The sequence below is a fragment of the Podarcis filfolensis genome, assembly GCF_964270895.1.
Source record: "Podarcis filfolensis genome assembly, chromosome: 16".
In the NCBI taxonomy this organism is placed as follows: domain Eukaryota; kingdom Metazoa; phylum Chordata; class Lepidosauria; order Squamata; family Lacertidae; genus Podarcis; species Podarcis filfolensis.
Genome location: NC_139620.1, coordinates 14,687,829 through 14,713,225, shown reverse-complemented (window position 1 = coordinate 14,713,225; position 25,397 = coordinate 14,687,829). Strand labels below are relative to the sequence as shown.

Below are 25,397 nucleotides of genomic sequence, written 5' to 3'. Positions count from 1 at the left end.
GCCCTTCCACAGATTGAGGACAAGAACCCTTGAAGGGGACTCAGCTCTCATTGTCGTCTATAATGCAGCTTGATTACCATTTATAATACTCGGTTGCATTTTGATTTCTATCGGTATTTGATTGAAGAGATTGGTCTAAAAATGTTAAGGGGTATAGAAATCATCTCAACAAATAAGCACCCGGCTTCCATTCCTGCTGTTCGGCTGAGGCTCCCCTGGAGAGGAAGACAAGAGGAAAAGCCCAATGGGACGACGTCACCCCTGAGATCCCCCCGGAGCCTCCTTCGCCAAATCTGGGGCCCTCCAGGTGTTCTGGACTAGGCTGGCGATGGGAGTTGTAGACTAATCCAACACATCTGGAGAGGCACAAGGCTGGCAGAGCCTGCCACTTAGGGCACCTCTGTACAGTAAACCAGGAGAACATCACCTGCACAGATGGGAGACCCAGGTTTCAAATGTTGCCTTGAGCAGTCACTCTGTGCCTTTCCTGCAACTGCCTTCACCCTTCGTGCAAAGCTCAGGCAGATACATGCCTACTTGGAAGTCAGCCTCACTGAGCTCAGTGGATCTGGGGGCTGCAGCCTCCATTTTCAATTTTCTTCTTTTCCTTTTTCTTCCTCTTCCTCCTCTTCTATGCACCAGAACCAATGCCTCGGTTGAGCCAAGGCTCGTGCACAGAGCTTGTTTTCCAGTACCGGAGGTGTGTGAAATTACTATGACGATCCAGAGAGTTCATCAAGGGTTCATTCCTCACTCATCTTCCCGGGTGAGATATAAACGCCACCACCTGCTCCGAGCCGGGCCTGACTTCCACTTTCCACGCAGGACAAACAGGCCTGAAGAATGAAGTGGACACCTTTCTGCCACCCAAGACAGTTGAAAAACCAGTGCTGGCGGGGGTGGGGGGCAGATTTCACCCTCCCAAGACTCTCTGCAACTGACCTTAAGGTACCTACACTCAGGGGCAGGGGGAGAGAAAATCGAAAGGGAGATTGCAGTGTGATATGACTGAACTACAATTTGTCAAGAGTTTCAATTCTATGTTGGGAAGAGGGGTTAATAAGCTGACCCAAGCCAGGATGTTTGTGCTGTCACCAGCATTGTTTGGGTCACTGTTAATAACAAAGTTGTCAACATCCGCAGACAGTGCCTTCCTCTCCCATTTCCTTTTGCCTCCCTGTTTACACCCCCCCCAACACTATATTCCACCGACTCAGCTATTCAGCGGCAAACATAACATTTTAAGTGTGCTTTAAGTGCATTTTACAAATGTAACACTAGGTGGCGCTGCTGAGCTAATGGGAAATTCCATATATATTTTACGTTGGGTTTTTTAAAAGCATTTTCGCAGCGTATTTTAATATCTGTGTAGATTCAGCCCATGTTTGCATGTATGTGTGAACTCTTTGGTGCAGAAGCCTGTTAGCTTACTGTAACACCATCAACCTCTGTGGTGCTTTACATAACTAGAAAACTTTTCATTTTTATGATTCTGATATATGTATTTTATTAGTATTTTATACCTTGCCCTTTGGGAGCCCTTTGGGGTAATGGGGAGCTTAGAAATGCAATAGATATCTAAATACATAAAATTATGCATGGCATGGTGAAAGTGAGCAGGTGACATGCCTCTCTCTGTGTGTGTCGTAACACTGCAACTTGGGGACATCCAATGAAACTGAATATCGGAAGATTCAGAAAGACAGATAAAAGAAAATACTTATTCATGCTGTGCATGGCTAAACTACAGAACTCATTCCCACACGAGGCAGTGATGTCCTTTATTATTTATACCCCACCCATCTGACTGGGTTGCCACAGCCACTCCGGGCAGCTTCCAACATATATAAAAACATAATAAAACATGAAACATTTTTTAAAAAGCTTCTCTATACAGGACTGCCTTCAGATGTCTTCTAATGGTTGTAACAGTGGTACCTCGGGTTAAGTACTTAATTCGTTCCAGAGGTTCATTCTTAACTGTTCTTAACCTGAAGCACCACTTTAGCTAATGGGGCCTTCCTCTGCCGCCACACCACCGGAGCATGATTTCTGTTCTCATCCTGAAGCAAAGTTCTTAATATTTCTGGGTGAGCGGAGTCTGTAACCTGAAGCGTCTGTAACCCGAGGTACCACTGTAGAGTTACTTATCTCTTTGGCTTGGGGCTGGGGGTTTCACAGAACTCCATACCCTCCAACGTTTCTCTGATGAAAATAGGGAGGTCCAAAGGAAAAGCTGGACATTCCGGGATCAAATCAGAAACTGGAACAGCTTCTGTAAATCTAGGACTGTCCCTAGAAAACAGGGGCACAGGAGGGGATTTGTGCTCAAATCTTGCATGCCGATTTCTCATTGGAGCATCTGTTTGTCCACTGTGAGAACAGGATGCTGGACTTAGTTGGGCCATTGGCCTGATCCAGCAGGCTTTTCTTAGGTTCTTACATCTCAGCAGCTCAGAGGACCAGCGTGGCATAGTGGTTCAGAGTGTCGGACTTGGGCCTGGGAGACCAGGGTTCAAGTCCTCACTCAGCAATGAAGCCCTCTTGACTCTTAGCCTGGCCTATCTCCCCAAGGTTGTTTTGAAGATAAAATGGGCCCGGGGAAGACCTGTGTGTAGATCACCGTGTGCTCCTCACAGGAAAGGTGGGATATAAATTTAAGAATGATTGCATAACTAAAGCACTTCCTGGCTCTGGGGGAATGGTCTGTGGTCTGCGGAAGCTTCCGCCCTCCTCCATTTGCTCATCTTCAAGACAGCACAAGGCTCTTTGCCGGCTTTCGCTGCAAGAGACAAAGCTGGCTGATGCTGCTCCCCACCCTGGAAGCCGTCCAAATAGTGTGGAGATGTAGGCACGCACACACCGAGAGAGACACCCTCTCTCTCAGCACACACACATTTCCCCACTCCCCACGCATTGAGTTAGTTTGGGGATGCTCCAGCCCCTCCCTCTGTCATTAATCATCATTTCCCACTCTATGTCAGGCACTGCAGTGCAAAGGAGCTGAGCAGCGGGCAGCAGAGGAGAGAGGGAGGGAGGGAGGGAAAGAAAGCAAGGAGGAGAGGAGGAAATCTGGAAGAGGGGAAGAGAGACACAGACCCCCAGGTTGCATCACTGATGGAGCAAAGGCCCTGTAGCAGAAAAGCTTCCCGTTTTTGTTTTGTTTTGGGTCTCCTGATACGCAGCAGCAGATTCCCGCTAGGAAAATTGCTCCAGATTCCTAGGTGTGAAGCGTTGAGACAAAAAAGCCATGCTGTTTGGAAGAAAAGGTTTGATTTGAGCCCGGGGTGTTGCCACCCAAAGGGGGACTTCAGGGCAAGCATCCAGGCATCCATTCTCTTGGGAGAATGTGGAGGAGGCTCCCAACACAGCAGGGTGGCTGGCTGTTTTTGAAGGCCGACACAGGCACTGCCTGCCAAGGCCTCCCTGCCCCCTCACTCACCCACTGCAAGAAGGTCTGCACCAGGGGTCAGCAACATTTTTCAGCCGTGGGCCGGTCCACCGTCCCTCAGACCATGTGCAGGGCCAGACTATATTTTGGGGGTGGGGTGGAAATGCACGAATTCTTATGCCCCACAAATTACTCAGAGATGCATTTTAAATAAAAGGACACATTCTACTCATGTAAAAACACGCTGATTCCCGGACCGTCCACAGGCCGGATTGAGAAGGCAATTGGGCCGCATCTGGCCCACGGGCCTTAGGTTGCCTACCCCTGGTCTGGACCAAATGAAGCAGAATTGGGAGGAGAGAATGAGCTAGTGGAGGGGCAGAGACAGAGTGAAAGGGAAGCAGCAGTGGGGGTCAGCTGAAGAAGAGGAGGATGAAGGCCATCAGACTCTTCTCCCCCTCTATTGGGATGTCATGGGAACCTTATTTATTTACTGCATCTTTATCCCACCTTTCCTCCAAAGAGCTCAAGGTGGGATATACCTAGTTCTCCCCCTCCCCATTTTATCCTCACAACAGGATAAGCAGCTGGGATAGCTTGGCTGGTAGAGCACGAGACTCTTAATCTCAGGGGTTCGAACCCCACGTTGGGAAAAATGATTCCTGCATTGCAAGGGGTTGGACTAGATGACCGTCGGGGTCCCTTCAAACTCTGCAGTTCTGTGATTCTATGATTCCAACAGCCCTGTGAGGTAGATGAGGCTGGGAGGCAGTGGCTGGCCCAAGGTCACCCAATGAGCTTCATGGCCAAGTAGAAGGGATTTGAACCCAGGTCTCCCAGGTCCTAGTCGGACACTCTAACCATTACACCACCACTGGCTCTCCAAACCTTATCTGGGATGCCCCTCCCAACAGGCCCCCATGGGAGAGGGTGGAGTGGCTGGGGAGCAGCTCTGCAGATCTCCTTCTCGCCACTCGTGTGGCTGAAGCACATCCCTCCTCACAGGGAGGCATGTTCAACTGATGATCACATTCTCAGCTGCCTCCATACCCTACCCATTTTAATTTGATAGTAGTGGTAGGGGTGGACGAGTGCCTTGTAAAAGCCCTGAAGCTCCATGCCTTGGCTCTATGTTTTTGTTCCATGGGGTGAGACCAGGCAAGTGCTGAATTTTTATAGCGTAATCCATGAATCCAAGGCACGAGTCTTCATGGGTTTCACAAGGCTTTCCTCACGGCCTACCAAGGCATTCTCCATCAGATTAAAGCTGACATGGTTTGTGCTGTAAGAATGATCACCTGCCCAGCATTTACCAGTGCCCCCACCCAACCATGGCACAAAAACACGGGTCCTCGTGATTTCTGCAAGGCACAGCCTCCAAACCACTGTCAAATTAGAACTAACATCCGTGTCCAAGGATTACACTGCAAAAGCCACCTCAACAGCACTTAACTTGGACAGACCAACCACAAACATTAAGGAACAGAAGATAAGCATCAACAAAAACACCCGTAAGAAGAGAAAGAAGACTGGATAAGAGAGGGAGAAGGGCACCAGGCAGGGGAGCTCAACTCTTATTATATGTAGGATGCCTTCTGACCCAACTGGCATGAGTGGCAGGGTTGCAGAGGCAGTGGTGCTCAGTCCTGCTCTGCTGCCGCCTGCCTGGCCAGGGTTAGGATTGCATCTGCCTGAGGGAGAGTGGATGGGCCACATCCTGCCCTTACTGCAAATGCATGCCATAGAGGAATGGGAGGTGACCAATGGGAGCCCTCCCTCGAAAACCACTTTGGGTTCCATGATTGGAGAAAAGTGGGATATAACATCAGAAGCATAAAATAAGACCAACAGCACAAGCAGAAGCATCAGTGTATTTTGAACTGTGGCAACGTATATTCAGGCAATCGTGATTTTCTAACAAATCTCCTATTGAAAGAACAAACACTGCCTTGGGTTGGAGAGATGGTGGAAGACAGATGATGGCAGAGGACACGGATGCCACACTCAGCGGGCAAAAGTGGTGCTCTCAGCAATGCCCAAAGAACCCTCTTCTCCACTGGGAGCCTGCCTGTGTGTGGAGATGCAACAATGCAGAATTCTGGAGCCCTTGGGACCAAGACCAAACCCCTGCCATGCACCCCTGAGAAGATGGGCACCCCTCTGCTGCTTCAATGCCTCCAGGGAGGAATGTGCCCTCTCTCCCAAGGGATTCTGTTCTGCAACTCTCAACCCTTAGAGCCTCTCCTCGTGTTCAGCTGATATCTGCTTCCCTGCAGCTCCCACCCACTGGAGCAACAGAGACTGAGTCTGCTCTGTCTACTGTATGACGGACAGTCCTTCAGATATTTGAAGAACACAGCTGTGAACCGGATATCATAAGGAGAGGCTGCTGGATCAGGCCAACCAGATACCCCCATGGAAAACTTGCAAGCAGGACCTGAGCAGAAGAGCCCCAATAGTGTTCATCAGAGCCATGGAGGATGCAGGTGGAAGATGTTCAGCTAGAAGTTCAGCAGAAGAGTCTGCCATTCCTGGACTGATACATTTATAAACATTTTAAATTTATGCATAGGAGCCGGTACAGGAATGTGTATGGATACTATGCAGAGATATATTTATTCGATATTATCCTTCCTTCCTCATGTTTTTGAATTCATCAGAGTGCATCCCTTTGCAGTTTAAAAGCGAAGCTTAGATAGGCAGCTTAGCTGGTCTGCTTCCATGTCCAAAGACAAGAGCTTTGCAGATCCCTCTGCCCATGGAAGCAACCACACAGCCTCCTCCTGGAATATTCTACAGTTCATATGTGCCTTTGCCCAAGTGTTGCCTGTTCTCACGAACACAAACTCCCCTTCCGTGGCACTGAGCTACAACTACTTTATGCCCGACTCTTAAGATTGTCATCATAAATTGACGCTCCAACAGAAAGTGATGTCCAGCTTTTTGCAGTGGGCATCCCAGCTGGCGAGGGCACCCCAGTCCCATTGGGCACTGGTATTGACTGGCCCCCTGGAATAGACTGGCTAGATTTGACCTCCAAGGGAGAAGGAGAGAAAGGGGCCAAAGCTCGGTGGTGCAGCATCCACTCTGCATGCAGAAGGTCTCAGGTTCAGCTCCTGTCAACATCTCTGGGTAGGGCTAGGAAGGACCCCATCTGAGACCCCAGAGAGCTGCTGCCACTGCGTTGCTGGTTCCGCTGTCAAATCGTTCTTACCCGCAAGAGTTTTCTTCTGCTGTTCAGCTGAAATCTTCCCTCCTGTAGCTCAAGCCCGCGAGGCCTCATCCTGCCTTCTGAAGCAGCCTTGGCCCTTTTCTGAGTGACAGCCCTCCATTGATCTGAAGAGGGCTATCGTGTCCTTCCTCAGACTTCTCCAGTTCTTTTGACCTCTCCTTGGATGACTTCTTTTCCAGCCCTCTGAGTACCATATTTGTGGTGCTCCTCTGAACCCCTTTCCAACCTGGCCTCCCTCGTAGGGAGATAGGATTGGGGAGAGGCTGTTGGGACCCAGGGGACACCAGTCAGCAAGGCAGCAGGACTGCAGACATCTCCCTACTGAACTGGATAGAGGCAGGTTCAGTTCAAGGCACCCAGGAGCAAGGAACATGCTTTAGCAATCTCCTGGAGTTTCCAGCTCTGGCCCTGCAGAGAAACGCTTTGGGGGCTCAAAAGAGGAATATCTCCACCCACCCACCCCCACACGCTTGGAGGTGGTGTTGTCACAGGGAGCTATTCTTGTCAGGACGTTCTTCCACTCCGGGTTGGACATTCTCTCTGATAATTTGGTAGAAATGCTTAGGAAAGAGAAACGCGGTGCCCATTTCTTTCCCATGGTGCACTGCTTCCCTTGTTCCTAAGAGTTTTAGATATTTCTGCTGCTGCCTGATTAAACTGAAGAGCTTCGCTAAGTGTCAAGGGGGGTGGAGAGATCCAATTTAAACAGACATCTTTAGTTAGACTCAGCTGCAACACTCACCTTTTCCTCTGCTAATAGTTTTCTCTTCCGTCTCTCTCTCTCTCTCTCTCTCTCGCCTAAGTTTTTATATTTTAGGCAAACCACTTAGAGGTTTTGATGAGTCAGTGGTGTACAAATTCTGCTAAATAAATGTATTAATTAAATGAGCTGCAGCAGGTGGGGAGTTCTGCAGCGGGCAGGGCTGCTGCCTCCCTGTCTGGCTTTGGGGCTTACTGGGGGCTGACTTGGGGGTGGCTGACTGGGGGGAAAGGTAGTGGGCTTGGTGGGCCTTTGGTCTGGTCCAGCAGAGCTTTGCTGTGTTCTTTAAAGGGCTACATCCACCCCACAGTAGCCTCTGGCGACTGAGTGGGGACCAGAAGAGGGTGTGGGATTGGGACCGGGCGGGAGGGCTCTTGGTCTGAGGTGTGGGGTTCTGCCAGCCAGCTGCCAGGTCTGTCCACCATCTTCATCTAAGTCAGTGGTTCCCAAACATTTGGGGGCTACCGCCCCCTTGGTTCCACCAACTCATCCCCAGTGCTCTCTACCCTATAGCAAACATTCTTCATAACAGCAGTTTGCACAACCCACTAAGGAAGATAATAGCACAATAAAATTCAAAACAGTAACAATTAATGGCACATTTACTCAAAATCCAATTAAAACCCTGTAGTTTAATAAATTAAATGAAACTGACGCAAAATTGATGTCAGTTTTTCCAAGTCGGATAGTCATTCCCACCTCCAGCACCACCCCTCGCCACCCACTTGCCTCTTTGTGCTCTTCTAGGTAATTCCACTGACCCCCCCCCCGGGGGGGTTTGTACCACCCACTTTGGGAACCACTGCTCTAAGCCATTGTGGACTTTTATATTTTATGTTTTGCTGCTCCTGCTTTCACAGCTGTAGAGCAAAAAGAGAAGCTGCACCAGGCTTGCTTCTCACTCCCACCCAGCTATTAAAGAGAAAAGGCACTCTGTGCACGCGCAAGGGAATTCTTCTCCTATATTGCTACTTCGGCTCTTGCTGGCAGTGTTCAAAATTAGCCAGGCGCATTTTCCACCTGGCTATTAGCCACTTGCAACCAAGTGAAGATGCCCGGGTGCCAGGATGGTGCCTGACGTCTCCACCTTCTGGAGGTGCACGCCTGGGGATCATTGGATCTGGACTGTTTTCACACACTAATACCACATCCTGTAGAATTCTATCAATTATACTTTATCTGCACAATCAGAATAAATTCCAGGAACCAAAATGCCTTTTCTGTGCAGCCTGAGCAGGAAGTAGTAGTAGTAGTAGTAGTAGTAGTAGTAGTAGTAGTAATTATTTTATTAATTTTACTCCGGCCATCTGGCTGGGTTCCCCCCCACCACTCTGAGCGGTTTACAGCATACAGTGGTGCCTCAGGTTACATTCGCTTCAGGTTACATACGCTTCAGGTTACAGACTCCACTAACCCTGAAATAGTGCTTCAGGTTAAGAACTTTGCTTCAGGATGAGAACAGAAATTGTGCTCTGGCGGTGCAGCAGTAGCAGGAGGCCCCATTAGCTAAAGTGGTACCTCAGGTTAAGAACAGTTTCAGGTTAAGTACCTCCGGAACGAATTAAGTACTTAACCTGAGGTACCACTGTATATAAAACATAGCAAAACATCAAACATTTAAAACTTCCAATAATAATAATTGTGAAGAATATTTTAACACTATGAACGGTCCGTGTCACCATTACAAAAAAGAGGTCAGAATAGGCCAATACGTATGTGAACTGTCCCTAGATCAAGTGACTTTTTTTCTTTAAGTTCTCAAAGCTCTTGACCTGTCATCTGAACTAGCCAGGTGTTTAGCTGATAACCAATCACAGCCCATCAATCCCTTGAAAAAATAAGACTTTGGAGCCATCTTGCCCCAAAATGGCAGCTAGACGTTCTGTTTTGGTGACTCTAACCTTGGTTTGGGGAGCTGTTTGGCACCTGGCTGATATATCTGAGTTTCTAACACTGATTCCAGGGCTGAGATCCCTTTGCAGGGCCTCCCCACAGCCTTTTGGCTCCCTCTTCCAAAATGTGTCGGCCACACAGGCGGGTGCTGGCCCATCTCCCTCCCTCCCTCCTTCCTACGCGAACACCCACCTCTCTTTCCCTTTGCTTTGCTGTGGTCTGTTCTCAATAATTCAAGCAGAAGTCTGTTCCGATTAGATCTGAGCTTGTCCTGACGGGATCGGGGATAAATAAAATATCGCCTGTTATTACCCGCCAACAGAAGCACAAGGGGGGGGGGGGTTGGAGAGATAATAATAAGGAAAGGGAAGCAGTTTTAATAAAATGCTCCCGAGCTACGTGGGCAGCGGAAGTTGCTCCACACCCAAACAAGATTGCTGCGCTCCAAGGGACTGTCGCCTGCCAGCCTTGGACAGGAACTCTCCTGGGCTCTCCTTTGTTGAATCTGGCAGGGCGATAAGGAAAGCAAGGTGCAGAACTCACAGCTTTGTCGTTGCACCCCTAATGCTGCCCCCGTCACAGCCAGAGAGAGTGGGGCTGGGGGGCGGGAATGGCCAGCAGGCTTGGGGGGTTCTTGGGGGCTGCTCCAGAAGGAGGTTACTCCTTTACCCCAGAGAGAAATGAAGGAGTCTAACACGGACAGCCACTGGCCCAAGAGAAATATGCCAGGGCTCTGCATGTAACTGTTAGGTGAGCCATCTGCACTCCATCTTATTAATTAAATTCATATCACACCCCTCCTCCGAAAGGAGTCCAGGCCAGCAAACAACAAGTGCTAAAGCAATAAATAGCTTGGGCAGAAAAGCATGAGACTCTTTACCTCAGGGTTGTGGGTTCGAGTCCCACGTTAGGCTAAAAGATTCCTGCATTGCAGGTGGTTGGACCAAGTGACGACTCTTGGTCCCTTTCAACTCTAGGATTCTAGTTTATGCAAGAAACAAATCCCAGTACAGTGGTAGGTACCCCTGCTCATCAGGGCCAGTCGTGTCCGACTCTAGGGTTGCGCGCTCATCTCACTCAAGAGGCTGGGAGCCCGCGCTGTCCGAAGACACTTCCGGGTCACGTCGCCAGTGTGACTAAGCTGCATCTGGCGAGCCAGCACCAGCGCCGCACACGGAAACGCCGTTTACCTTCCCGCTAGAAAGCGGTCCCTATTTATCTACTTGCACTTTGACGTGCTTTCGAACTGCTAGGTTGGCAGGAGCAGGGACTGAGCAACGGGAGCTCACCCCGTCACGGGGATTCGAACCGGCGACCTTTTGATCGGCAGGTCCTAGGCTCTGTGGTTTAACCCACAGCGCCACCCGCGTCCCTTACATAGGATTCTAATCTATGCAAGAAACAAATCCCAGTACAGTGGTACCTTGGTTCTAGAGCGGCTTAGTTGTCAAATAGATTGGCTCCCGAATGCCGCAAACCCAGAAGTAAGTGTTCCAGTTGGCAAAAGTTTTTCGGAAGCCAAACTTCCAACGCAGCTTCCACTTGAGTGCAGGAAGCTCCAGCAGCCAATCGGAAGCCGTGCCTTGGTTTTTGAACAGTTTCAGAAGTCAAACGGACTCCCGGAACTGATTGTTCAAGAACCAAGGTGCCATTGTACTGCTGTAGACTGGGACAAAGTTCTCCACTGAAAAGGCTCACTGGAAGAGGAAGGTCTCCAGGAGGTGCCAAAAAGACAACAGAGACAGTGCTTGTTTAATATTCTAGGGGAGGGCACTCCAGAGGGCAGAGGGGCTACCGCACTAAAGGCCCAATTCCTACATCATATGGAAAGGACGTCCTGATAAGTTAGTATCTGCAAGAGGGCCTCAGCCGCAGAGCATATAAGGGGTGGGATGATCTTTCAGATCTCCTGGTCCCAAGCTGGGTAGGGCTTCATATACCAGAACCAGAACCTTGACCTGAGCCTGGGTGCTCAATAGCGTCCACCTTTCTGCTTATTTTGATTCCTTTATTTAATTGTTTATTTAGTTGTTAAATTCATTGTTCACACAATGCCAGAGTGAGGAACAACTTCAGACTACAAGCCATGTCCTAAGGACCGCGTCAGCCAAGGAAGAAACGCCACTTTCGCCAAATGCTTCAGGGTGAAGATTCATGCTGGGAGCTGGAATTCTGCCCCCCCTGCTGTGGGTGCTGCTTTCTGCTGCCCCTGCGAGGTGGGAAGGGTTGAACCCAGCTACGTTGTTCTCAGAGTAGTCTCACTGACATCAGGGGAGCTATGTTAGCTATGCCTACTAACTGCAACGGGTCTACACTCGAGTAGAATTAATGTTGACCAAACCCCCCAGTTTGGTGGACGAGTCAGTACTGAAATCAGCTAACATCCAAGTCAGCATAAAATATCAAATAAAGGTTTAGGGGTACTCTCATTTTGACTCAATAAAATCACCATTTTATAGCTCCAATCGGGAAAAATAAAAACAGTAAATACAACAAAACTGACCAATCACCATGCTAGATTCCAACTCCTACTTCACACATTAAATGCTCGCTTCTGTCTGAGACTCAAGAAGCACCGTGACACGAAACGAGGCTGCCATTGAGGGTAACAACGGAAATGACGATTCACCGTGCTAGAGAAAAAACTTTAAAAAAATTAAAAATTTAGTTTCTTCTCCCATTAGATTCACAAAATGTTTAGGAGTATGCGTACCCCTGCATCCCCCCAGAAAAAAAGGACTGATCAAAACTATCCTCACCTAGCAGAGTGGAAGGGTGTGTGGAAATGGACCTCCCACTGGAATGAGCCACGTAAGTGAGGCACAGGTTCTCATATGCCTGAATTTGTTCGTGCAACATCCTAGAGGTTTCCTACAAGGACTCTGAAGGTCACAAGGTTACTCAACTGCTCCCAGGAAGTCCAGACTTCCCTTCATGCTCCCCGCAAAAAAAACCCTGCTTCTGCCGCCAACAGAGTTCTAGAGATTGGGGGGGGGGTCTCTCCTTTAATTGACGCGGCTGCCTTTTTATCTGCGCAGGCTCAACAGGAGGGAGACACTCCTCACCTCTCTCCCTCTTACTGCTGCTGCTGCCTCTGGCTGCAGAAGTGCAGGAAGACTCTCTGTGCCACAGACTGGCCACTTCCTAAGGCAGGGATCAGCAACCTGCCATGGGCCGGAAGTGGCCCGCAGAGGTCATTTGACCAGCCCTTGAGCCGCCCCCAAACCAAGCCACCCACTCACACGCTGTGCTAAAGCGGCGCAGCGTGGCATGGGGACTTGCTTCTGCGGCACCGAAAATCACGTCTGCGCAGACACCGAAAATTGCGCACGCACCCGCAATCTGGCCCACAGAAGTATCTCCACGGGACCGATCCAGCCCAGGTAAGATAAACCTTGCTGACCCCTGTCCTAGGGCATACGTTAGCATTTGGTCAGAGGCCATCTGTGGGACACACCCACTGGCAAATACCAGAAGCTCCCAAATCCTGCTTATCAACATTGGGACGCTCATTTTTTGGGGTCCTGAGCTCTCGCAAGAGCAAGTTGACTTCCACCAAAGTGCCAGACCAAAAAAACAGGACATTCTGGGATCCAATCAGAAGCCCAAATGGCTTCTGTAATTCTGGGATGTCCTGCTCAAATCAGGGGTGTGAAATCCGGCAGAGCAATCTTTCCCCCCTGCCGCCACCGCCACCCCACTTGGCAGGGTACTATGGGTGGCAAAAGGCAGGAGAGCTGGGAAGCGAGTGCCTTCTCCCAGGCACCCTCCAATTGTCCAGGAAAAGCCAGGCCTGTCTACTCTGTCTGGCAGTTGCTCTCCTTCACCCGACAGAGAAGGCTCTTCCCCATCATCTGATCTGTAGACACCAGGGATTGAAGCCAATATTGTCTGCACGCGAAGCAGGCCCTCTGCTAACTAAGCCAGCTGTGGGGAGCCTTTGGCCTTCTGGATGTGGCTGAACTACAACTCCTGCCATGAGCCCTGACCATTGGCCACGTTGCCAGGGGTGCTGGGAGTTGTAGTTCCTCACGTCTGGAACTTCCTCCCTCCGTGCTCTTTCAGTGCTTGCATTTAGGAAGGCATTTTAAACTTTGCTCTTTCTCTTTAGGATCATAGACTTGGAAGGGGCCTTCTTTAGCCAGTCCTTTGAACATTAATGGCATTCACTCTCTACACCACCTTAGGAGCAGAGGCTCCACAGCACCATCCCTTGAGGGAAAGGGGAGCTGCACCCAGAAGGAATCAGGTGACCCAGGGAACCAATAAGGGCACTCCTGGCCTTATACAGTGGTACCTCAGGTTAAGTACTTAATTCGTTCCGGAGGTCTGTACTTAACCTGAAACTGTTCTTAACCTGAAGCACCACTTTAGCTAATGGGGCCTCCCGCTGCTGCCGCACCGTCGGAGCACGATTTCTGTTCTCATCCTGAAGCAAAGTTCTTAACCCAAGGTACTATTTCTGGGTTAGCGGAATCTGTAACCTGAAGTGTATGTAACCCGAGGTACCACTGTATAAGATACACACACTCTCTCTCTCAGGGCTCAGTTCCCTAGCCTGAGATGCTCTTCTATGAGCAAATATCCTGTCTCGACCAGCTCCTTTTGGCCTTTGGCTTGCTCCATGGACGTCTCCAGACCCATGGCTTCCCCACAACTTTCTACCCTTGCCTCCTCTCTCGTAAGGAGAAGCAGCTCATTGAGAATCCAGGCACTGCGACTGCCCTGCACGGCTGCAATTGTGCCTCACTTGGCACTTTTGTCAGCCTCAAATTTATCTGCCATGTTACTGCTCAGCCGTTTCATTTGCTTGCTGAACCCCCCCTTTTTTTGGGAGGGTAGGGGCTGGCTCTTTGGCAGATTTTGCTACCTTGGATGGCTTTGCATCCTCGGCACATTTTGTACCCTCAGGCTGCATTCGTTCGGAGCATTCTTATTTTTTTTTAAGCAAGGAAATGTGGCATTTTTTTGCCATTAACTGTTTTGATTCCATCATCTCTGCATTTATGTGTGTGTGTCTGAGTGTGTGTGTGGTTAATATAACAAGCTTGGCCAACCTGGTGTCCTCTACATGCTGTGGACCGCAGTTCACATCTGCCCTTGCAGGCAGCACGTCCGTACAATACTGGGTCTGGTGGTGAGAGCACAGCCATGTTGGCTGCAAGGGCTGATGGGAGTTGCATCCCATAACATCTGGAGGGCACCAGGTGGAGGGAAGGAAGGGGGTGTGGCTGCCCGTGCGTGCGTTGGGGGCACGCACACAGTTCAGTACTGAATCTCACCTGCAGGTGTTTGCACCTGTTGTTGCAAGCAGCAAAAGTGTTTGGCTCGCATTGGGAAAGGGTTCTCGTTTTCTTTCTCAAGGATCCCCTGCCTCTCCCATTTTGCACACTGCTGCTTCCTGGGTTCCTCTTTGCTTTGCCTCCGGGCCTTCCCAGAAGCCTTTGCAACAGAGGAGGACAAAGGACACGGCTTTCTAAAAGGGTATTTTCTGGGCAACTCTCTGCCTCGGAAGACAGAAGGAGGCGCATCTCGAACTCAGAACCACCCTCACTGTCCCAGGGGAGGGAGAGGCTGTGCAAAGCTCCCAGCACTAGTTCAGCACCCAGGCAAATCTAGCCTCAGTTCTAGCAGTCAACCAGTGGCACCTTGGCCTGAGACCAGGGTAGTTTTGTGCTGGCCCCCAAATCTCCTGCCAGATCTTGTGGCCTTGAAACTCCCCTCCCCATTGCAGGCCTGTTTCAAGTGCAGAAGCTGCAGCAGAGGCCGGTCCATTTGGACTGAAGACTCCGTCTGACCTCAGCCTACCCTAGCCTGCCTGGCTCTGCCTGGCCTTGGCGCTGGCTCCATGGGCTGTTTGGGTTTCCTGCCTTCTGCCCTAGCAGTCCCAATGGGCCCCAGCCACCCCGGAGGGGCTGGTCTGGGCAGGATTGCCAAGCATGTAAAATCCCCAGTGCTTTCCCCTGGCAGGATGCTAGGCAATTCTAGGCTGCATCAACAAAAGTCTAGTGTCTAGATGAAAGGAAGTCATAGCAACACACTATTCTGCCTCGGTGAGACCCCACCTGGAGTCCTGTGCCCAGTTCCGGACACCACAGTTTAAGAAGGATATTGGCAAGCTGGGAGGTGTGCAGAGGAGGGAGACCAAGATGATAAAAGGTCTAGAAACCAAGCCTTACCAAGAACAGTTAAGGGAGTTGGGTATGTTTAACCTAGAGAAGACTGAGAGGTGACACAAAAGCCGTCTTAAAATACGTGAAGGGCTGTCACATGAAAGATGGAGCTTGTTTTGTGCTGCCCCAGAGGGGAGGACCCAAACCAATGGATTCAAATTTCAAGAAAGGAGATTCTGAGTAAACATAAGGAAGAACTTCCTGGTAGTAAGAGCTGCTCAGCCGTGAAAAAGACTCTCTCCTTTGTTGCGGGTTATCGTTGAGATTCCTGCACTGCAAGGGTTGGACTAGATTGCCCCTGGAGGTCCCTGTCCAACTCTACAGTTCTATGATTCTAGGACTGTGAGGTGTGATTCAAGCACAGGGCCTGTGTGCCACTCACTGCCTTCAGTTGGTCAGAGGCTGCATATATGTGCATTGACACATGCCTGTTTTATTTACCTTTGTCCCATAGGCACCTCCACCCCCCACGGTCTTCTGAGTGCCTAGCAATGCAATAGAAGGGAACATGCAAGGTGTAGGGGAGGATGAAGTCCTCATTTCCCCAGTGGCTTAATGCCAATGTGCCCTCCTCTGATGAGGCAGGAAGGCTGCAACCCTTCAGTCCTGCCTGTAGGGGCATGGGGTGGGATAGTGCTTTTCTGTCAAGTGGCCCACATGTCAGGCCCAAAGCAGGGGGCCATAGAGCCCCCCTGCCATGTGGTGAACAGACCGATTCGAATAACCCACTGAAGCATTAATGAATATTTAAGGGAAGTGCTTCTGAATTGCCTTCGCAAGGGGCCACAAGGCAATCGAAAGGCATCACAAACAGCCAATTTAGAAAACACCAAGGAAAACAGAAGAAAACCAGAGAGGAGGATTTTAAAAACTGTCAAAAGCCAAATTGTCATTGTGAGGGCAGTTCCCTGCTCACTTGTGCAGCTTCTTCAAATAAAACATTTGAGATACACACACACACACACACACACACACAGAGAGAGAGAGAGAGAGAGAGAGAGAGAGAGAGAGTGCTTTTTTCTATAAAAAATGTTTAGGGGTACTCTCTTTTTCCTACTCATATTGCAATACTGCCCCTCAATGAGGCCAAACTTAGATTCACAAAATGTTTAGGGGTATGCATACCCCTGCGTCCCCCCCAGAAAAAAGCACTGCACATTATACTGTTATGCCACTTCAAAGAGCTTGGGGCTCACCCCCTTTTGTCTTCACAACGCCCCTGTCAGGTAAGCTAGAAGGAGAGGTAGCTCAGGCTCATGTCACCCGGGCTCTCCAGCCCTAGTCTGACACCCTCATCTTGATGCCTGGGGCACCTTTGTCCAGGGATGACAGGCATCTTGGGCCAGGAGCATCTGTGGAGCACGCACGCACACACACACACACACACACACACCCCGCCCCGCCACAATCAGTTCTCCAGGCCTGCCCTAGCCTGCTGCCTGCCCTGTCACACAAGCTCTGTGTTTTATCCGTTCACTTCCTATCATCATAAATGGGGCAGAGGAGAATCCATGCCGGCTGGCTGGCCAGGGAGGTGGGGTTGCGGGGCGGCAGCGGCGGCGGGAGGGGGCAAAGATTCTGCTGGGTTTCTCTGCAATTTGCGTACGGATCCCGTCCAACCTCGGTGACCAAACTGCTGTTTCATTTTATCAATTTGCTCCCGACGCTGCTCCTCCTGACATTATTTGAGACAGCTCTGCAGATTTATCAGCTGAAATTAATGGCTCGGGGGTGCGGGAGGGGGGCGAGGATGTGCGTGGTTGAAACTTCTCCTGCATGCTGTGCCCTTGAAGAAGCCATTGGACTTTTTTGCAGGTCAACGCACCCCCAAGGTTGTTAAAAGAAGAAGAAGACGTCCCCAAGGGCAGAATCCACCACCCCCCGCCTAAAAAAAACCAACCCCCACAGACACCCTCTGGGATCAAAACCCCGTAGGAATCAAATTTTCTGCTCACAGATTCAAATTCATGCCGATCTCTGCTGTCGAAATGGACATTTAGGCTGCAGTCAATGGCATGTCTCCCTGAAAGCAAGCCTCATTAAAGGCAGTGGGACTTACTCGTGAGTAAACATGTACAGGATCCTTGCAGGGATGGCTTCTGTAAATCCGGGACAGTCCCTGGAAAATAGGGACCACTTGGAGGGTGTCTTGGGGGTGGGGTATATTTTTGCACCTTGCTAGGACCCCCAGATGTTCCTTGCCTGAATCCCAGATGATGTTCCACGGAAGGAGGAAGAGGAAGATCAAAACGAAGTGGATTGGTTCGGATTCAACAGCCTTCCAGGCCAAAGGAAAGAGGAGGCTGGCCCTTCCTCCTCCATCGGGATGAAGCGATGTCCTTTGCCCTGGCTCTGGTGTGGGCCATTAAGGAGCCATCAAAAGCCAGTGTGAAAAAGGGAGTTTAGAAATATCTCACCACCACCACCAAAAAAAAGGAAGGGGTGGTGGTGGAGGTCATTCAAGCGCCTAATGGCCCAGCAATCTGGAGACCCCCTGGGTGGAGAAGCACAAAGCAGAAAGCTTTGCTATAATCTTTCCCTGAGCAAGTAAGTGCCTGAGGAAGCCTTTGAGTGCCTGAAAAGGCAGGGAGAGATTTGTGAAAGCTCTAAAGTTTGGAAGCTGCCGCCGCCGCCGCCTTCACAAGCCAGAGAGGCTCCGCTTTTGTTGCTGTGCTGGAGACACGACTGTCGTGATAACAAGGAGGAGAGCAAGGAAGAGAAGCAGCAGCAGCAGCCGCCCACATCTCTCTGCCGTCTCTCTGCCTCTGCAATATATATTCTTGCTCCCTGTGCCCACCACTCCTGGATTTCCAAAGCTTTGTTTACTCCAGTGCGCGTTTGGAGTTGGCTTGAAAGGCTGGGGCTCTCCCTAAGGAACAGGAAATCAGAAGCCTTGCAGCTCCTTTCGAAACCAGGTGTTGTTTCTGGGGTTCAGGCCTGACTGCAAAACACCCTCCTCTGGGACCCGGAAGCTGCTAGAAACCCTGGTCCGGCTTCAGTCTGATACCCAGTGTTACGGAAATTACGGGGGGGGGCACATCTTTAAAGTTGTTAAATGTTACAAATATTATGCCTGAACGTATCCTTTCAGCTTGACAGCTCAGGGAAGTTACCTAGCTTTAAAAATAATATAAAGTCAACTCCTTTGCCAGTTTCCTCCATTCCAAAGCTATTTTTCCCTTGAGAAAAGGACTCCAGGAAGTGCCCAGAGGTGACAATTGCTGAGCTGATTGTTGGCAAAGGAAAGCCTAATTCCATCACCAGACTTGCCAAGGGGCCAGACATGCAAAGGAAGTTCTATTGTACTTTGGGTGGTGGGACTTCAGAGGTGTCTGCCTATGCTAATCTTATACCTGGGTCTTGAGCCCTGACATGTCTGCTTATGCTAATCTTGAACCAAGGACTTGTCTGGACATGTTAGTCAAGGTTGAACTAGTGTAACCCCTGTCTACCCCTCCCCTTTTGTGACATGTCAGTGATGTAAAGATGATGTATCAATGATGCTGTGCGAACTGTATCATGGGATGTGGTGAGAAGTTTTAAAAGTTCTTGTCACTCTATTCTCAGGGTTCAAACTTTCTTCTTTGAACCTGTTGCACAATAAACTTTGGTCTACAGCTATTTGCTCCGGTTGGTGGCTGGACTCCTTCCTTTATTCTGCAGGGACCCACGGGCTCTGCCCAACGAGCTGGGTGACTGAGCAGCCTTGCACCTAGATTTTTCCAGACAGGGGGAGTGCTGGGTGTAGATGGCAAGGGGAAAACACTCAGTACTTTCTCAGGGACACTGTTATTTGCCTGCATAGCCCAGGACCATTTTTACATACTGTGGCACTAACAAAAATGGCACATTTTTCTTGTAAACCACTTTGCAGGTTGGTTTGTTTCTTGTTTTACAATCAAGCAGGCAACGGCATGCACGAGCCTGCAGGTGCCCGAGCCATTGCATCACTCCCAGGAGAGATGCGTGGCTCCCGTGCACTGCTGGCCCTGCAGGAAGTGCTGCCCCCAACAGTGTGGCACCTACTGTGTCCCCGCCCCCCTTAGCTACGCCTCTGCAAGCAGGATATAAATTATATGAAATGAATACGAAATAAATAAATACAGCATGCATACCCTCCAACATTTCTCTGATGAAAATAGGGATGTCCTATTCCACAACAACAATTAAAAAAAATTATTACTTATACCCAACCCATCCAGCTGGGTTGTCCCAGCCACTCTGGGTAGCTTCCAACATATATAAATATATAAGAAAATTATACAGGGCTGCCTTTAGACATCTTCCAAAGGTTGTAAGGTTACTTATATCCTTGGCTCAGGAGGTCGCATAATTCCATACCCTCCAATATTTCGCTGATGAAAACAGGAACGTCCTAAGGAGAAGCAAGACATTCCAGCATCAAATCAGAAATTGGGACAGCTGTAAATCCAGGACTATCCCTGGAAAATAGGGACACTTGGGAGGGTCTGCAGTGGCTGCAATCAAGACAAAATGAGCACCATGGAGTTCAGTCCATGCTTTCTTCTCCTGCCAAGATCACATTCGATGTCCCTGTGTATAGCTTTGGATCAACTGCACCCCTTCTTATTAAAAACAAAAAAGGCAGAAAAGTTACTAGTCCACATGACAGCAAACAAGGACTTAAAAAAAGATGAAGGCTAGTGCCCACTTCTGCAAATTATCCTGTCCTGAAAAGACCCCTCTGCAGAAAATGGGGAGGCTTGCCTAATGATAATTGGATTGATCAAAGCACCATGGAGTTTTACTCAAGATAGCCAAAGTTGTTTAATAAAGGGGGAGGGGAGTCATTACTAAATGTCATTATAAAACAAGCAGCACCCAGTATGAACAACAGTAATAAAACATAAAGCAGACACAAACTTTCAGGCACTCCAGGAATTTAGATATGCAGAGCTCAGGTGAAATTCGAAGAACATCACATAAATTCCACTCAAGGCACTTTTCAAAGGTGGGGGTGGCAGCTTTGGAGCAATATTTGAGGAAGATAATCCTATCAGGACCAGGAGACTCTCCTCCAAGACAATCCTGCTGTGCCCATTCCCCTCACATCCCTCTCTCTCCTGCTGCTCTTAAACAGCTGGGTTGAGGGTGCTGATGCCTGAAACATGCCCTTAGAGGGACAACCAAAGCAAAGATGCATCACACAACCAAAGAGGCACCCTCAGGATCTTTTGCAATTGGGACGGCAGCCCAGACATATTTTAAATAGAGTAAATAAATCAATCAGTCTATGACAAGCTTGGGAGTCTTCGGTGAGGTATTGATCAAAAGCTTTTTGAAAGTCTGAGTACACAATGTCAAGCAGATCCCCTCTTTCTATAGGCTTGTGGACACTCTCAAAAAACTCTACTTGCTCTTGCAGAAGCCATGCTGGTTCTGCTTCAGCAAGGCTTGTTCTTCTACATGCTTGGTTATCTTAGCTATAAGAACCCTTCCTGTCAATTTCTCATCAAGCTAATCTCCCCTGGATCCCTTTTTAAAAATTAGTGCTACACTGACTACTTTCCAGTCCTCAAGCACAGACCTTAGGGACATTTTTGTTAGAAGATCAGCACAGAGATCTGTCCTCCAAAGGTCCAACCACCTCGCTAGCCAGTCTCCTGCTGCTACTACTAACATATTTAAATAAAAAAGGTAAAGGACCCCTGACTGTTAGGTCCAGTTGTGGATGACTCTGGGGTTGTGGCGTTCATCTCGCTTTATTGGCCGAGGGAGCCGGCGCACAGCTTCCGGGTCATGTGGCCAGCATGACTAAGCCGCTTCTGGCAAACCAGAGCAGCGCACGGAAACGCCGTTTACCTTCCCGCCGGAGCAGTACCTATTTATCTACTTGCACTTTGACGTGCTTTCAAACTGCTAGGTTGGCAGGAGCTGGGACCCAGCAACGGGAACTCGCGGGGATTTGAACCGCCAACCTTCTGATCGGCAAGCCCTAGGATCTGTGGTTTAACCCTCAGCGCCACCCACACATTTAAATAGTTCTCCTCAAATTCTTTTTTAAAGTATCCATTATTGCCTGCTTGCATTTTGTGTTGTCAGAGTTTGCGATCTTTTTCGTACCCGTCATTTGGACAAGATGTCTATTTTTGAAAGGAAATTCTTGGTGTGGAGGGACGTGGGAAGTGGAATCCGCAAATGAACAGTGCTTTTTAACTTGATCAGAGTTAGGGGGTGTGCAGTGAGGACATTTCAGGCAGGGTTCTTCCCTTGAGATGCCACAGGGGATCGACCCTGGAACCTCAGCATGCCAGGCTCTGCCAAGGAACTACGGCCATTAGTTGAGGCACCCCCACATGAGCCACCCCACCCCACCTCATTGCCCCCAAGCAAGCTTGGCCCACACAGGGACCTGGCCAGAAACGAGAGCGCCCATGCAATCAGCCAAGCCAAATACTTCAGAGGAAATCAAAGCCAAAGATTGGAAGGTGGCTGGGGCAACCCAGTCAGATAAGCAGGGTACAAATAAGAGAACTGTTGTTGTTGTAATTCCACAAGAACAACAGCCAGAAGGTCCACACCATACATTTAAAGTGACTCCCACCCAAGTATCCTGTTGTTTTCCCATCTGATTCCCAGCACCTTTCACAAACTACAATTCCCAGAATTCTTTGGAGGGTGTCAGGTGCTTTGAATGTATGTTAGGTGTTGGTGTGGATGTGGATGCGCAACTTCTGCTCACTTCACACCTGTTCTCCACCAGCCTCCACTGCTCATTCGCTACATTGCTCTGCATTCCAAGCAAACTCAGCCACGCTTCCAACCAGCTGATTGTCCCAGCCAGGCGCTGCTTGGCAGCAATTGGAGGGGTCTCTGTGGGTGTCCGGGACGCGGGTGGCGCTGTGGGTTAAACCACAGAGCCTAGGACTTGCCAATCAGAAGGTTGGCGGTTTGAATCCCAGCAACGGGGTGAGCTCCCGTTGCTCGGTCCCTGCTCCTGCCAACCTAGCAGTTCGAAAGCACGTCAAGTGAAAGTAGATAAATAGGTACCACTCCGGCGGGAAGGTAGGTAAACGCCATTTCCGTGCGCTGCTCTTGTTCGCCAGAAGCAGCTTAGTCGTGCTGGCCACATGACCAGGAAGCTGCATGCCGGCTCCCTCGGCCAGTAAAGCGAGATGAGCGCCGCAACCCCAGAGTCGGTCACGACTGGACCTAATGGTCAGGGGTCCTGTGGGTGTCCAGCTTTGCTCTCAAGCTCTTTGGAAGAGAAGTCCCACTTGCAGGCAAAGGCATCTCACCATCTTTGAATGCAAAGCTCCAGAGCTCTTTCATTGTGGAAGTCCTTTCAGAACACTTGGGGTTTTTACAAGGCTATTTGGACATCCAGCACAGTGGCTTTCAAAACTCCCCTGCCCCTGCCCAACGTCCACTGTGGGAGCCTCAGTGGACCACTTGATAAACTTTAAAATGTGCTGCCCACCCACCCACCTCCATAGCACTATATGGATTATTGGTTTGGGGGTTGTGAGTGGGTTTTGTCTTTTCCCACTGCTTGAATTATGCTTTTTTATCTGCAGTCACCTGCTCTGGGACCTTCTGTTGAAAAGAAAGCCAGGAAGACAATAAATCACAATGGCGATAAGTGTACTGTCAAATGAGCATAATATTATTTCCATACTGCATTAAATGAGAAGAAAAATAAAACAGCCTGCTCATCAAAGCCAGCACCGCATTGAGAAAATCACTTTCTTTAGTCCAGAGAAAAGGCCTTTTAGTGGGTAAGTTTTCAGAGGAGGAATTGTAGACTGTACCAAGGCTGTGTGATACAAAAGCCACTGGCTGAGGACAGAACCTTCCCAACCTGTTTGATAATCCAACCCTGATGAAAACAGTCTCAGTTTCCATTGTTAGGAAAATAGATCAAACAAACACGAGGCCAAGCACGGATATTATCTAGTCTTCCACAGCCTTCCACCAGACCACATGAATGGAACTCGGGGGCCACCAGCGGTCCATCATGCTTGGTGTTATAAGAATTTTAAGGGTATATATATTTATATATATATATATATATATATATATATATATATATATATATATATAAATGTTCATGACTGCATATATAAACCACATATCTGAAACCCCACAGAAAAAGTCCTGAAACCATTTTGTCCCTTCCAAATTGACCTCAAATATTTCTCTGCAAGGTCGAAGAAAAATGGAAAAGCCTCCCCATTGTCTTTTTGTTCACAAATCCTGTCTTAAGGGTATGTCTGTGTATGAATAGGGTGAGCCTGTGACCTGGCTCAGGAACTAAGTATTTATCATTACAAAAGACTGGCAATCCAATCAAGTGACCATTAACAGGTGACCTGCCAGACAGGAGATAAACAACGCACTCAGATTTCTGTAGTAGACCACCTTTTCTGTGATATAGGTATGATATATCTGGGGGGTGGTCTTGGGCTACACTCCTTCTGTGATGTATGTATGATGTTTCTGGGGGTGGTCTTGGACTCCAGGGCGGGCTTTATACGGGCTCTTGGATACCCCATAAGGGAAGGGAAGATTTTGTTTACAACATTGGACATAAGAGCAGAAAGAGCCTTCTGGATCAGGCCAAAGGGGACCCATCGAGGCCAGCATCCGATTCTCACAGTAGCCAACTGGATGCTCCAATGGGAAACTCACATGCAGGATCCAAGCACAAGAGCATTCTTCCCTCCTGTGGCCTCCAGCAACTGGAATTCAGAAGCTTTGCTGCCTCCAACTGTTTGAAAAATGTCTCTAGTCCACTCTGACTGAGAGCAGCTAGCCAGTGTCCTTCCTAATGGAAGGTGACAGGGATCTTCTGCATGCACCCCATGCGCAAGAATAGCATAGCTGCACTAGCTCTGTACTTGGGAGGCAGACCATAGCTCAGTGATAGAGCACCATACTCTCCAACATTTCTCTGATGAATATAAAGTTAACGATAAAGGGATCCCTGACCATTAGGTCCAGTTGTGACCGACTCTGGGGTTGCGGTGCTCATCTCGCTTTATCGGCCGAGGGAGCCGGCGTACAGCTTCCGGGTCATGTGGCCAGCATGACTAAGCCGCTTCTGGTGAACCAGAGCAGTGCATGGAAACACCATTTACCTTCCCGCCGGAGCGGTACCTATTTATCTACTTGCACTTTGACATGCTTTTGAACTGATAGGTTGGCAGGAGCAGGGACTGAGCAATGGGAGCTCACCCCGTTGCGGGGATTCGAACCACCAACCTTCTGATCGGCAAGTCCTAGGCTCTGTGGTTTAACCCACAGCACCACCCGTGTCCCCTGATGAGCATAGGGACATCCAAAATTATTATTATTATTATTATTATTATTATTATTATTATTATTATTATACCCCACCCATCTGTCTGGGTTTTCCCAGCCACTCTGGGTGGCTTCCAACATATATAAAAACATAATAAAACAGTAAACATTTAAAAACTTCCCTATAAAGGGCTACCTTCAGGTGTCTTCTAAAGGTTGTATACTTATCTCCTTGGCTCAGGGGTTGCAAAACTCTACACCCTCCAATATTTATCCAATGAAAATTCTAAGGAAAAGCAGGACATTCCGGGATCAAATCAGAAACCAGGATGGCTTCTGTAAATCTGGGACTGTCCCTGGAAAATGGGGGCACTTGGAGAGCCTGGAGCACCCACTCTGCATGCAGAAGGATCAGTTCTTGGCACCTTCTCCAGGTAGTGCTGGGAGAGACCTCCCCACCTGAGACCCCCAGTCAGTGCAGACAATACTGAGGTCGATGGACCAAGGATTTGACAGCTTCCTATGCACTGAGATCTGCCTCACTCTGCTGCCCTGAAATGACATTCAAAATCTGCCCCTGAGGCTGCCACTCGACTTAATCAGGCAGCTGGCGGGTTGGGGAGTTGTCTCAATCGAGAGCCTCTTCTTTTACAGTAAGAACTGGCCCCCACCAGTCTGTGCACA

At 49.2% G+C, this 25,397-nt stretch overlaps 1 protein-coding gene across 24 annotated transcripts in view; it reads right to left on the bottom strand.

The window, feature by feature from the left end:
* NRXN2 (neurexin 2) overlaps positions 1-25,397 on the bottom strand; it is a 340,969-nt gene that overhangs the window by 302,918 nt on the left and 12,654 nt on the right. The window contains exon 1 of one of the 24 annotated variants that reach the window (XM_083591979.1): positions 17,509-18,269. The exons of the other annotated variants lie outside the window; for them this stretch is intronic. The gene's annotated coding sequence lies outside the window, so the exon portion shown is untranslated. Of the gene's footprint in view, positions 1-17,508; positions 18,270-25,397 lie in introns of those variants that run through there. 24 annotated transcript variants of the gene reach the window in all.